The 14659-nt window shown below is 37.8% G+C and overlaps 1 protein-coding gene across 1 annotated transcript in view; it reads right to left on the bottom strand.

Moving 5' to 3' along the window:
- Window positions 1-14659, bottom strand: part of LOC122805399 (myosin-IIIb-like) — a 950073-nt gene that overhangs the window by 323185 nt on the left and 612229 nt on the right. The gene's annotated exons all lie outside the window — the stretch shown is intronic.

The following is a 14659-nucleotide window of genomic DNA, read 5'->3' as shown; positions in this document are numbered from 1 at the left end:
GCCCAATTCATTAAGTTGTTTTTGCTTAGTAAAAAGACTTAGCTGCCCACATAACAGAATCTACACTGATATAAAAATCCCAAAAGTACAAATAATAAAAAGTTGAGAGTGAATATGAGAATAAATAGGTCGACAAATCTGACTTCCAAGAAGCAACAGCTCAGATGTAAAGAGACAGAGACACATGGATAAAGTAATACAGGAGGGGAAAATACCCAACCACATTGAAAAGTGACGTTATTTTCTGATAGGCTTACCAAATTTAATATTGACTTTTAGGATTTGCTGAGGAGTACCATATCCATGGACAAGCACCTTTTCCTCGGTGTATAGAAGAGTTCTTAAACTAATAGTGGGAATACTTGGGCATCTGTATGGCTAAATGCTGCATACAAGAAGCAAAGTCAGACATATAACTAAGCATTTGAGAACTAATAGTTCAGGTCTGACAGCATATGTTTATTGGACCTGCCCCATGCAGATGACTTGTACATTATTTTGTTTTCCTTGCCTGGCATATTGTTAAAAAGAGTACAATGATGTCAGATACCAGACAGTGGCATTATAATTCATCTACCTGCCAGGAACAACAAACCGCTGCTAAGTTCCAACAAACTATATTGAACAATGCCAGTAATTAGCTCTGTACAGTATATCATAAGAAAGATGTTTTTTTTTTTCTTTTTTTTTTTTTTTGCAAGTCATGAATATGATTAGCTCTCACCTCCCTAGCACAGGCTCATAGGTCAGCATTAGAGACACACGTCTATTACCAGGAGTCTGTGTGAAAACATGTTAGAGATGCCTGTCTTGGGTGACTAGAGGGAGCTGTTAGGAAAGGTGTGCAGAAGCAAGAATATGCCTATGCTGAGGTAAGGGAAAGTTTACAGGCTGGTTTTAGCAGACATTATTACACATAATAGCTGACCAGACCTAAGCATCAACATGATAGGTACACGGTGGTCCCACTTCTAGATGCCACCCACTGTCTGCTCGGCCTCATTTTGCACAGTTTAAGAATCTGATGTATTAAGCCACAGGATAGTTTAGTGAATGCTGACAAGTACATTTTCAGCAAAATGCTCCACTGATTCAAAACAATGTAGCAGCTGTAAAGCCTCTAGCTAAGTGGCACCTACTAATATTTTTTCTTGCCAATAACAGCAATGCTGCATCTATTAGCTTTAGGTGGAAAAAAAGGGACCATTTACTTGGCATAATACAAATGTGACAGTTGTGACATAAGCAATGTCTTAAATCATATTTGTAATTTCGCACATAAAACATCTTTATTAAATCAGAAAAAAAACAGTAAAAATGAACATCGCTGTTCTAGTTAAACAGCTGAAGTAATAAAACATTAGCTGTAGGTTTGTCTTAAGAAATTGTAATAAATCTAATACTGTGACCAGGGTAACCCCTTAAACACATGTAATTTGTCTAATTATTCGGAAGCAACTGATCCAATACATAATATGATAAAAGTATGCGATATAGTGCTTAAAGCATGATCTGATGTGCACAGCCAGACAGCTGCTCCGTAAAAGCTGCATATGGGGATGGTGAAAGCCTCAGCCTCAGGAAAGTAGTCACTGTGCCAGTATCAAGAAGGCTAATGGTCTCCTTCTTTACCAAAGCCTGTCGCACACTTATGCGTTATGTAGTGCTCTGCAGTATGAGCAAAACCTGAAATGTGTTTATTTTCATTTTTTGAAGTTTCTGACATCAAATGTATGAATGTTAATTGCTGCCACTTCCTACATAACTCTTCAGCCATGTTTCATCTTTGAGTACACTGCATTATGTACATTTATGAAAATAATGAATAACTGTTATGGTGATCTGCCATACAATAAGACTATTAAACTAGTTAACATAAATACCCCTGAGGTGACATCTCCTATAAAAGGGAGTGATTACCAATAACATATAGCCAAACAACTCATTGAAATCATAATAATAATAATGACAATAATAATAATAATATAGAAGATAAGGCCACCAAGTCATGACCAATTTGTTAATGCATTTGAGAACTACATTAAAGAAATTCACTTACAGAGCAAATGCTCAGCATAATCCATTTTGAGAACAGATTAACAAATATTTATATTCTATGACAAATTACAGTTCTTTGTAGTGCACAGCACTTCAGCCATCTAGACGTTCTGTACTTTACAGGATAAAAGTTAATGTAGCAAAACAAAGCAGTTTGCAGGTTTGAAAGATATAAGTCACTTAGTGCTGCCACACAATGGGCAGAAGTGAATGTCATTTGTTCAATAAACACTTCATCATGCCATGCTGTCTTTTGGTAGTGCAAAGAGAAGTATAGCTCTAAAATGCTTTAGATGCTGGTCTATGGTGGTTCCTGTTCTTGCTTCCCTACCAAACCAAATCAGGATGTCATTTAAACACTCCTAACAGAAGCCCCTATCCACCTCTTATGTCAGAATGGTACATAAACTTATCTTCTTGTCAGTTGTAGAGCGTAATCTGTGGGCTTGCTGTACTGTAGCACTAGTAGTAATAGTAGTAATAATAATAATAACTTAGTTAAATTATGAATGAAATGGCATCATGCCACATATTGCCTGTGCATACATAATGTACAGTTAGTTTCGATCCACAGGAAATACAATATAAAATACCATTATTATACTTTCCAGATAAATGATAAAGTGATCAGTTTTGATTTTATAATTAGTTCTGCATGCAAGAAGGGAATACGCATGTTGACTTATTCATGGACTTTAGAGTCTCCTCGATCAGGTGCCAGTTTTACAGTAAAACTGGTAGGAGTGTACCTCCCTTCATTATGTGAAACGTCTCAATATCATTTCCATTTGTGGTGCTTTAAATCCATATACTGATGAAATTCCAAAACTGCTAATTTCTCAGAATCAGCCTATCCCATTGAAAAGCTGACTAACCCAAAAAAAGGCAATCAATCTGTCCCATCCATAATGCAGTATAGTACAAAATATATAAATTTCTAGCCATGGTAGCAGTTTAATATTAGGCTAAAATTAATCAAAGACTTGGGAATCAGTCTGTAGGAAGAGCACAAAAATAGCCTATACACAACTGTTAAGTAACAGAGCCCCATGGCTAGATCCAGCCAAAGTTAGAGCAGATGAGACCTGCTTTAGGTGAACAAAAGCTATGCAAATGATTAATAGTGCATAAATATCAGTAGAAATGCAACTGAGACACAAACCTATAGCATGCCCAGGCCATCACTTTATATAGTCCTGCAATGCAGCCACAGCACACCTCTCATAGTGTAAGGAATCTGGACAAAGCCTAAAATAATGGGGTGGACAAAGGTCCAAAAATAAGGACCAATTTTAAATATTGATTATATAAACTAAGAAAGCTGCTAGACTAATAGGTTTTCCATTTCCATCCATTATCTGAAGGATATGAAGTTTGAAACAAATGCCTGACATTATTTAGTGATTTCAATCCTCAGTGATTTTCCAGAAAGCCACATATTTTATGAAGAGCAGACCAAAAATATGAGGCAAAAATCTGTACAGTACAGAGGTATGAGCCACAGACATTTACCTGTGGGAATTAGGCCCACCCCAGGCACAACACAAGAATATTTTAATGTCTTCTAATTTGTGTTTAAAGCTACCTGAATTATATGGAAATCTCCAAATACAGATACACAGCAAGTAGACACAATCTTCTACAGACTGTATGCACCTTTCTCTGTATACTGAATCGAGTATCAGTCCGTAATGAGATATAGATCAGTCTCTGAGTATTGGTCCATAATGAGATGCAGACAGTGTGTAGTCTGTAGGAATGGGTAATCAACTTTACCGATGGTCAGAATTTTATAAGTTTTGTGACCTTTGTGACCCATTCCTACATACTAGTTATTTTTGTAGCTGCATAGTGCTTCTTCTGTACAATTGGGTCAAAACTAACACTGTGGGATACCCACACAGAGAGACACAGAAACAGAAGTGGGTGAAAGTGTGGGAGTGGTGTTCACCATTTTCCTTGTGTCTGTGTGCAAATATGGCAATGCACAATGAACTACTTTAACTCCAGCTCCCCTTTACATATTTTTTGCCTTTTCTTAGCAGGTGCAAAGGCTGATCCTGATTTGCTCCTTGTAAACGTAAAGGCACCCACAGAACAAGGGAAATGTAGATCACATAGCAGCAGCAAACAGCCTGTGACCCCCTAGCCATGGTGACAAAGAGCAACTGCACAGTCTTCACAATCTGTATTATTGGGTACATACAGTCACATTCTCATCTCCTGAGTCCTGGTTTAGTCACATACACACACAGAAAGACAAACACAGAGACAGACAGACACATGCAATTAATGTTGTTGTCATACGTGCACTTGTGTGAGCCTTTATCTAGTGTTCTGAGAGGTCATGGCTGACAACATCCCTCACAGCATTTTAGATTTGGAACACCCTTCGTCCATTTCATCACTCCTCCTATGTGCTCTTGCTTAGATTTCACCATTCACTTCCCAAAATTTAGATTTCAATACCTGCACATAGTTGGAGTTTGACCCCCCCCCCCGATACATATGATTGCTGTAAACTTTAGCAGGGCACAAACGACGTCATTCTGTGCACACTTCACATCTCACCTGAAGGTCTATATATATATATATATATGCTATGATATGACAATGTTCTGTGCACTGTAGGAATGCACAGCTTATTGAATATGGTTACTGTGTTGCACAATTTCTTGAGAGGACCAGAAGTCATAGTTTGATACGAGTGATAGTCTGGTCATGACAGTACTGCACACCAGACAGTTTCTGTCATTTGTATCCTATGTACAACTACCATGTCTATGGATCTGTACCCCCAACACACAAACACACACACAGAATTAAAGATTTGCATTTATACTGCAACACATCTTTAATAGGAAATATTTTTTCTTGTGGAAGACATTGTTATGAAAATAAGCTGAAGAGAAGCAAAACATGTTGTTCCCCCTTTTGCTGAGTACATTAAATATTGATTACATAACAGCAGTAAATCACTTTAGGTTGTATATCATACTAGCATTTTATATGTGGGGACAAGTTGGTTATTCTTTCACTGGAGGCATGACTTGGTTGTATATTCTACCACAGGTATTATAAATGATCATCGTAAATGGGTCGCTAATCATAACCAAGTGAGCTTTATTCAATAATTGTTTTAAATCTGATTCAACTTGACAGACACAGACAGGCAGGCAGATATGTTTTTAATATTGTTACATAAGAATTTCACAAATGGATATATAGTAGTAGTGGCATGTTCACTTAGCCTGTAACAAAAACAAAATATTCTAGTGCTCCATTGTGTAACAATGTCAAAATGATTGCGACAATAAAATACCAATCCTGTCAATATTTATCGCTTTAGAATACAGTTCATTTGTTGCTCACAAAACCTGTCTCCAAAAACTCAATTTTTCTGTGCCAGCTCACACTGGCTTAACCCCTTATAACCTCTACAACTTTCTACATGATAAACCTTTCTACCGCTTCTCCTCAATTACCTTCCTGTCTTAACTCCCACTTTACATTTCTGACCCAAGTACTTTATCCATCTTCATCCAATACTTTCTACCAGGTTCTATGTTAGTATATACCCTAGTATTCTTACCCCCACTAGCCTTGACAAATAAAGTATACAAGCTTCTCTCCCCTTCTAGCTTTAACTGTTATGTATCTACTGTGTAATCTTTCACATTCCTTTCCATATTGTAACCCTCCTTACCAATATATTATAATTGTACATCAACTGTTCACATACTAAATGTTTCAGACTTTAAATTTAATCTCAGGTATAATATCATTACAGAAGAAATACCCTGTTCTGTCTTTGTTTAGTGTCATTGCATAACAATTCCCTGTCTTTCTAGAGATGTGGTACAAACTATCTATGTAATGTACTTTTGTAAATAATTTTCTCTGTCATGAGTATCTTAAACAGGGGCGGCTCGTGCTATTGGACTGCCAGACTGCAACCCTCCCTCCTAGAAAAACACAAAAAAAAATCTTTAAAACTAAAAAACAAAACTGAAAAAAAAAAAAAAGCATGAGTCCCGACTCCTCTGTACAGCATTTGAAGGCTTCAGACTGCCTTTATCAGCAGTCCGGATAGAGAAACACAGGTACCCAGCAATCATTACTGCAAGTGCACCCAGAAATTAGTGCAGTGATGACCGCACAGAAGAGGAGGTCTGGACTGCTTCAGCTGCAGGCAGACCCAATGAGGAGAGAGGTGAGCTGGAAGACCCAATGAGGACTGAGGTGAGCTGCTCTCGCAGGACATATTGAGCGGGTTGGATTGCTCCGTTTCATGGGCGGGTTTGGTCGCTGGATTGCACCATTCAGGAGGTAGTGGTCGCTGGATTGCTCCATTTTGCAGGTGGGTTTGTGCCATTCAGGCAGTAGTGGTCGCTGGATTGCTCCATTTTGCAGGCGGGTTTGGTCGCTGGCTGAATTCATTCAGGAGGTAGGTGGTCACTGGAGTGTGTGTGTGTGTGTGTGTGTGTGTGTGTGTGTGTGTGTGTGTGTGTGTGTGTGTGTGTGTGTGTGTGTGTGTGAGAAATGCCCCAGTTACTATATACTGGTGGCTAGAGAGAGCAAACGGTCTTGGATATAGATACTCAGGCTTGAATCCTGTACCTTGGATGCAGGTGGCAAGGACCTGAATTCCTTCTCCACCACCATTTCTAAAAAAATTTGCAGATTCTTGCCTCATATTTGTTCTGTTCCTCATAAAATCTGTGGTTTTTGTATCTACATTTTTCCTTGCAAAGTCTGTAGTGTAGTAGTGCACTGGTAGCATTGCTGACTAACAGCTACAGGTTCTCTGGTTTGATTCTTGGCTGGGGTGCCTTCTGTGTGAAATTGTTCTAGCAGTTGTCTAAGTTTATAACATGGATATTGAAATTCGTCCCTATTTTTGGGACTGTATTCCCCCATTATTGGCTTTGTACAGGTATTTGGTGCTAAGGTTGAGAGTTATCTATGGTGGGAACTGTATTCATTGAATGTTTGGGGGCTGTATCCCCCCCCATTACTGGCTTTGTCCACATGTTTTTTGCTAAGAGGTTGAGAGCTATAGTGAGAACTGAATTCACTGAATATGTTTGGGGGCTATATTCCCCCCATTATTGGCTTTGTTCAGGTATTTTGTGCCAAGAGGTTGACAGCTATTGGCTTTGTCCAGGTATTTTGTTCTAAGGTTGAGAGTTATCTATGGTGAGAACTGTATTCATTGAATGTTTGGGGGCTGTATCCCCCCCCCCATTACTGGCTTTGTCCACATGTTTTTTGCTAAGAGGTTGAGAGCTATAGTGAGAACTGAATTCACTGAATATGTTTGGGGGCTGTATTCCCCCCATTATTGGCTTTTTTCAGGTATTTTGTGCCAAGAGGTTGACAGCTATGCTGAGAACTGAATTCACTAAATGGTAGCCATTTAAGTTTGTCTTCCTCTCTTTTACAAAACAGCTGATATGGCATAGTGGTATGTTTCTCTGACTGTTTTGCACAGGGTCCCCTGGGTTAAAGACGTGGCAGTGAAATGTATGGTGGTAACAGAGCATTTTATTCTAGCAACTTTCCAACATTATACAAGCAATGTTTAAAATGTGTCCCTGGTTTTTGAGCTTTTGTCCCCCCCCCCCCCCAATAAATTTCGGCTTTTTCCAGATTTCTTGTGCTGCAAAGTTCAGAGATACAACTGCGTGTCAAGTAGATTTTACAAGGAGCTGAGAGCTGCAGGGGAACAAATCTTTAGTACTGCTTATTCTAAGCTTGCTTGCATTAATAGCACAACAGGTAGTGTACTTACTTTTGATGCAGAAGGCTGTGGGTTCTACTCCCACAGTAGATAGATGCAATGCTGATACTGTACTGTGTTGTAAAGTAGGTGGATGCTGCAGTCCTTTTTGGCAAAGATACCTAGAGTAGTAACTATGAACCTGAACCTGTTATCCATTTGCCATACAGTCCCTATTGCTATATTACTAGCTTATCATTTTTTTTAATGCATGCAACATAGGCAATTTATTCCTTAAGGGCAACAGGCACTTTATTTGTAGATGAATAAACAGTGACATATAAAGTTGTTTGCTAGCAGCAACCTCTTCATTGTTACAGATTTCTTTAATGTGGGAATTATTTAGATGACTTTTACTACTTTAGAGATTGTGCATATTTACTGATACTGGTGGACTGTAGAAGGTTGAGTAGACTTTTATGATGGAAATATTCTGAATTGGGTAGTTTTGTCATTGGTGCATGCATTTTGTTTCATTGTTTACTGGAAAAATGTTCAAAACAAATTTAAAATGCCTTCTAACTACTGTACTGTATTGTACAAGGAATATAATTTAGTAGAATCAGGAAGGTGCATCAAAGAGCACATGTATGTTTCATGTGCAAGGGGCCTATGATTTGAAAACGGCCCAAAGTTAATCTTTATCTGCCACTGGCAAAATGTATTTTCTTTGAATGTGGGTTTCAATGCTGTTTCATTGAATGTGAGTTTCAAGGGCAGAGAAGTTTTTCATGCTAAGCCTGTTTTCATTGTGAGACTGCGTTGCTTTGTTTAGTAGATGTCTTAGTGTTTGTGCTGTAAAATGCAAAATAAAACTTTCAAATGAAATACAAATCATCATAGAAGTAAAGCAGTATGCACATTAGTGTTTATGGTAAATGGAGTGAAATAGCCAAGTAATGGATCATTGGAATGGCTGCAGGGGGAAGGCTCCATTCGACCATGATTTTGTGAGGGGGAAGGGTGGCAAACTCAAAGAAAGCCCCAGCTGAACTATACCTCCCAACTGTCCAGATTTTCACAGAATGAATAGATTTTTGCTTCTTATTTTTGGTTTGTTCTTCATAATATTTGTGGTTTTCTCATTTAGGAATTAAGTCACAAAATAATGACACACTGAGTTTCAGACTTCATAACCTTCAGAAAAATGCATGCTAAAGTAAGACCTGTTCTATCAACTGTCTCAGTTTATACAAGAGCAATTTTAGTACTGTTTATATGTTCCCCCAATATATTTGGCCTTGTCTTGATTTATTGCATTAACAGGTTGAGAGGTACATGCAAATTGCTTTATAGAATTGGGCATAGCCAAACATCTCAACTGTCCCCGAATTTGGCTCAAAATGTTGCTCTTCCCCTAATAATCCCTCTGCAAAATAGCAATTTTAAAAGAAAACATGGAGGGTTTACAATTAGGAAATAACTGTAATAATCAGAGTTATAGATTACTTTTATTTCAGAAATGCATGTAGATTCTTTTATTTTGTCAGCTGCTCAAGTTAGCAGTACTATTATTAAAAAAGTGTCCCTTCTTTGACAGGTTCCCAGCTGTATTGTGTGGCTATTTTATATTTTTGCATCACATTTTTTGGTCCATTTTTCATAAAATTGTTTTTTTTTTCGGCAAATTAGTGGTAAATCATTAAAGACTGAAGTTAGAAAATAATGACAGACATTTGAGTTTCAGATTTCATATCCTTCAGAAAATTCATACCAATGCAAGACCTACTATTCTATTATCTTAAAAATTGTCCTTATTTTTGGGCCTTTGTCCCACTTCTATGTATGGCTTTGCTCTGAGGGTGAGGGGTATGACACATGTGTCAGGGCCATCACAGTCAGCCAGAGACATTTCAAATTGTGACATACTTGTTGCACCCCACTCCCCCATGTAGTGACTCTGGATGTGTCCAAGCAAGGCAAGGAGCAGTTATGCAATGTATCCCCCCATCCAAGGTAGAGTACTACAGTGGCTTTTCATCTGTTCTTGATTTTGCAGAATGGTCTGGTTTCTGTCATATTTTTGTACTGTTGATTTATGCTTATTACTCAGAAAGTGCCTGTTGCTCTGTGTTTTAAGTAGCAATGCTTTAATGACCATCAGGTAAGCTTGTCTGAGATCATAACATGCAAGTAAGCTTTAATAAGCCTGCCAACATTGAAGCCTTTCTGTTGTTGCCATGCAGAGAATACTTAACTAGATAATGTATAAGCGTTGGGTATTGAAATGCATATGACAGTATTTGTAATAAAGGACAGGATTACATTATTTTAAGAAGCTCATTACACTTGTTGGAGACTTCCAGTGATCTCTGAGGGCTTTACCCGTAAACTAAACAGAATGCCATTCATGTGTGGTCCATAATCTGTACAGTAATCCTTTAAGCAATGTATCTTGAGCTTGTTTGCTTTTCATTTTTTACTTTGATCATGTTTTCCCATGAAACAAGTAGATAGTTGTCAGGCAGCAGGTCTTTTTGGATAAGAAACATTTTTACAAGTCCGGCATCACAGAGATTGCTACTTTCAGCATGTTACTTGGTACTTTAATAAAGCTGAATATAAATTATAATTAGAACTGCAGTGCAAGGAGAAGCAGTTTGAGTTGAGTGCTGCTTGTTTTTCTTATACTTGATTTTGACTGGCATTCCAGTAATGTATTTAAAAAGTAATTTATTTGTTCATGCCTCTCAACCTTTTTGTTTCCATCTAGATATTAAGTAAGCTGTCAAGCTGCCAATGCATTGAAATATTTTTATTCTTTTATATTTCATTTGTCTTGATTGGACTCTCATAATGAGGGTTTGGCACCCAGGGCAGCATATTTAATTAAAGTTTAGTTTTTGTGGTTTTGAGCATAGCTCTTCCCCTTTCTACTTGTCCGCACCCCCTTCCCATTGACCCCACCCATTCAGCTATCTCCTGCAGCCCCCCTTTGATTTGAAGTCACCAGCCACCACTGATCTTAAATACATCTCCCAGAGCCTTTCTCCCTGGGCCTTCTCTGAAAATGGGCTTTGCCCAGTTGGACTTTCAGTCAACGAAAACAACTAAATAAATAAATTACCCAGTAATTCTGAAGGCTTAGCAGATATAAATACTTTCTCTTGTCTGGCTTAGCCACTGAGATTCATGCCAGAGCTTTGAAGAAATGCTCTAGTTATCCCTCTCCACAAGGTCAGACCCACCCCTAACCCTGGAAATTGTACACCTGTAAGTCTCACCAGCTTTATCTGTAAAGCAATGGAATACATCATTATGCATCTTATTAACAAAAAAGTCTGCAGTCTACAATCCCTTGATTCATACCAGTTTGGAATAATTAAAGGTTGATAATACCTCCAGAACTTGGTGAACTGTCTCCAGAACTTGGAGGACTATGCTTCCAGAACTTGGTGGACTTTATTGAACAATCCACTAGTGTACTGGATGCAGACAAATTGGTTCACACTGCTTCTGTCAAACTGGCCAAGGCCTTTGACACCATCTCACATTCTAATGTTACTAACTAGTTAATCAAACTTAATGTAAACTCCTATATTACCCACTGGATAGCAAACTGGCCTACTGACAAAGCCTAAGCTATTAGTGTAGAGGGCATGCTCTCTCAAGAAGAGTCATTACTAGTGGTGTCCCTCAGGGATCTGTCCATGGGGCACTCCTCTTTGATAATATATTTCTGTGATGTCAAGGGCCTGTGGCTTACCTAGCTTGCAGATGACTGCAAACTCAGATTATCATAAACTCTCCAACTGATTTTCAGATTCTCTGGAAGGGCCTAATGTGTACAACCAAGTGATGCCTGGACCATGGCCTTGAGCTAAATGACAAGAAATGTATCATGACCTTTGGCAAACACAGGCACCCATGTACCTACCATATACATGACACCCATCTGAAAACAGTTATTAGGGAGCTGGTTACTTTAATTAACATATCTTTTGATGAGCATGTATCCACTGTCATTAGAAAATCCTTTTATCTAGCCAGACCATTTACCAGAAACGTATCTTCTAGGTCAAGAAAAGTTCTCTCTCTGCTCATCCCTTATCATGCCCCTTTCAATATATATCTGTCTAACCATATAATTCAGCTTGAAATACTGTATTTCCTCACTAACAGAATCAAGGGCATGTTTTTTATGCTTTACAGACCACTATAATGCATGTTCTCTTTTTCCTACAAAAGTACCCTAAACACTCGCTCAAAGGAACTAAACATATTTCACAGCATAAATGGGGGCTACTGGCAAGATAAATGTCTCTCTCAAAGAGCCTTTTTTTATGGAATAGATTTTGCTTAGATGTAAAGCACAGTAGATATCTGACATTCTTTAAGTATAACCCAGACAGATAGATGGGCATCCTTAAATTCACCCCTGGTCTAGCCCATCAATCCCTCATCGAAAGAGGACAAAATTAGGAAATAGTTATTCATGTTATAGAGTCCTGAAAAACTGAAATCTTGAGGCTAGGCTGCAAATGATCTACCTGATGAAAAGATCTAGTATGAACCTATGTGCTTCTCAACCTATGAGGAAGCAGTCATCTTTGCATCTACAGCCTAGAAGTATGAAATGGTTAACTGACTCCTTAAGATTATTTTTTTACATGTACAGACTGGTGTAACTGAAATACAGGTCTCTAGTTTTGTTGTCTGGAACCTTACCCATTATAGCATGTTTTTTTTTGTTTTTTCTTTTGGCTTTTCCCGATTAGGGGTCACCACAGCAGACCTCCGGTCTGCTAATAATTGGCAGTAGATTTTTTTAAGGGTGCCAAGGTGCCAGCTCAACGCCCAACCTTTAAAGAAGGCACACCCATTCTACACATGTCTTTCGAATGCCACTCAACTGCGGAGAGGACATGCAGACTCCACACAGAAGGCACTCCAGCCGAGAATCAAACGGGAGAACCTCTTGCTGTGAGGCAACAATGCTACCGCTGCACCACTGCGGCTTTATAGCATACTCCTACTTTATTTAAAGGAAAGTTCCAGTCTCTAATGTAGTTAACCTTATCCAAGGGTTATTTTTCATTCCTTGTAATTTCACCTAAACAGAATGCATCATTATCCTTCAAACTTTTTTTCATTTGCACAGGTTTCACTGTCAGATTGTGAAAGTATCACCATTTATTTATTCAAATTTCACTTTTTTGTCAGAAAGCTTTTGTCTTGTCTTGCCCTGCAGGACTTAGGTCAAACATGAAACACCGTAGTTTTCATTGTTACTCACTGTCTACAATTTTACTTTTTAAGGATGTGCTATAGACAGCTAAAGTGAAACTGCTGTTCACAGTTAGTTGTTGGAGAAAATATTTGTAGGAAGAATCATCTAATTTTTGGCCAGCAAACTGTTGCCTTTATTACTTCAACTAAAAATTTTTGTACAAAAGCAAACCTACTGGTAGCTGCTACTTGCTTTATTATTTCTCTGAAGAGACAGTTTTAAGTCCTCAATGAATGAGTAGAATGTACTACTTCTAAATTTGTTAAGAATGTACATTAGCAAGGTATGGAGATTTTTAAACAACTACCGTCTGAACACTTAAAATAATTTGCTGTTTCAAGTGTTTTGTATTGAAGAAAATGTACGAGGACCAATAAAAACTTCTACCAGCTTAAAGTAGGCACAAATAAAGTAATTCATTTAAAAGGAAACATTGGTAATACTTTCATAGACAATCTGAAAGGCAGTGATCCACAGCATTGTCACTGTAAGGACTGCAAAATCATGCATAATGTCTAGTCAGTACCATAGTATAGGGACCCAAACTCCATTTTGTGAAAAAGACAGAGATACTGAAAAAGTCCCACGTTTGGGAGTCCCCATGATGCCCAATGTGGGTTATAAGAAATGAAAATATAGTCAGAAACCAAATTATTCTGATTCAATAACAGGGCATAGCATAAAGTATAGTTAGACAGTTAGCAGTCCCTAAAATGGTAAAACAGCCTGTAGGAGGTTCCCAGGCAACTGACACAATTGGAGTTAGGGTACAGCCTTCAGTTAAAAACTCAGTCTGAGGAACAGCAGGATATTACTGTTTTGCAGTTAAGATTAAAATCTAGGCATTCTTTTGAATGGACTAAGGAAGGGATCCTCAAAGGAAGATAGACTAAGCCTGGGTATTAAAAAGAGGCAGAAAGAGCCTAAGGTGTGAGGCCCACAGTGACAGAGGACATCCCACTTCAAATAAACTAATGCACTATGAATAATTTGAACAAATGAAATAACACTGGAATTAGTTGCACGTTAATGTGATAGTCTTGTCAGGGAGCAAGTATCAGATGTGGTTCTAAGCATTCCAAAGTTGTTTTATTTGTGAAAGATCAGGTTGTATGATATTGTTTGTGCCTAAAGAACAACACAAATTATGGAATGTATGGTTATTTTATATATATATATATATATATATATATATATATATATATATATATATATATATATATATAAGCTTAAGCTAATGACCACTTTAAATACACACACACGTGCACAATTACATTTAAAAATATCTAAAGCACAAAACATCAAAGGACATTCGCTAGTTCACAATGCATCACAAATGCATTGATTAACAGTAGTAAAGTATCAAAACAGCAAACAATGCAAACAATAATCCACTACCATAACCATATACTGCATCAACATTTAAACATTGGAAGAGTCTAGGCAATGATTACAAAACTCCAAAACAAAATCAACACTCAAAATAAATCAAAACGAAGCGAGCAAAAAAAAACAAGCAAAAAAAAAAAACAAAGTGACAGCTAGGAATTCAATAAAATCAAAAACATAAAACCAGAAAAAAATGCTTT

This window comes from Protopterus annectens, chromosome 6.part1 (genome assembly GCF_019279795.1).
Source record: "Protopterus annectens isolate FY-2018-M chromosome 6.part1, PAN1.0, whole genome shotgun sequence".
NCBI classification, from domain to species: domain Eukaryota; kingdom Metazoa; phylum Chordata; order Ceratodontiformes; family Protopteridae; genus Protopterus; species Protopterus annectens.
The sequence above is the reverse complement of the archived record's forward strand: the minus strand, read 5'-3'. Positions and strand labels throughout refer to the sequence as shown.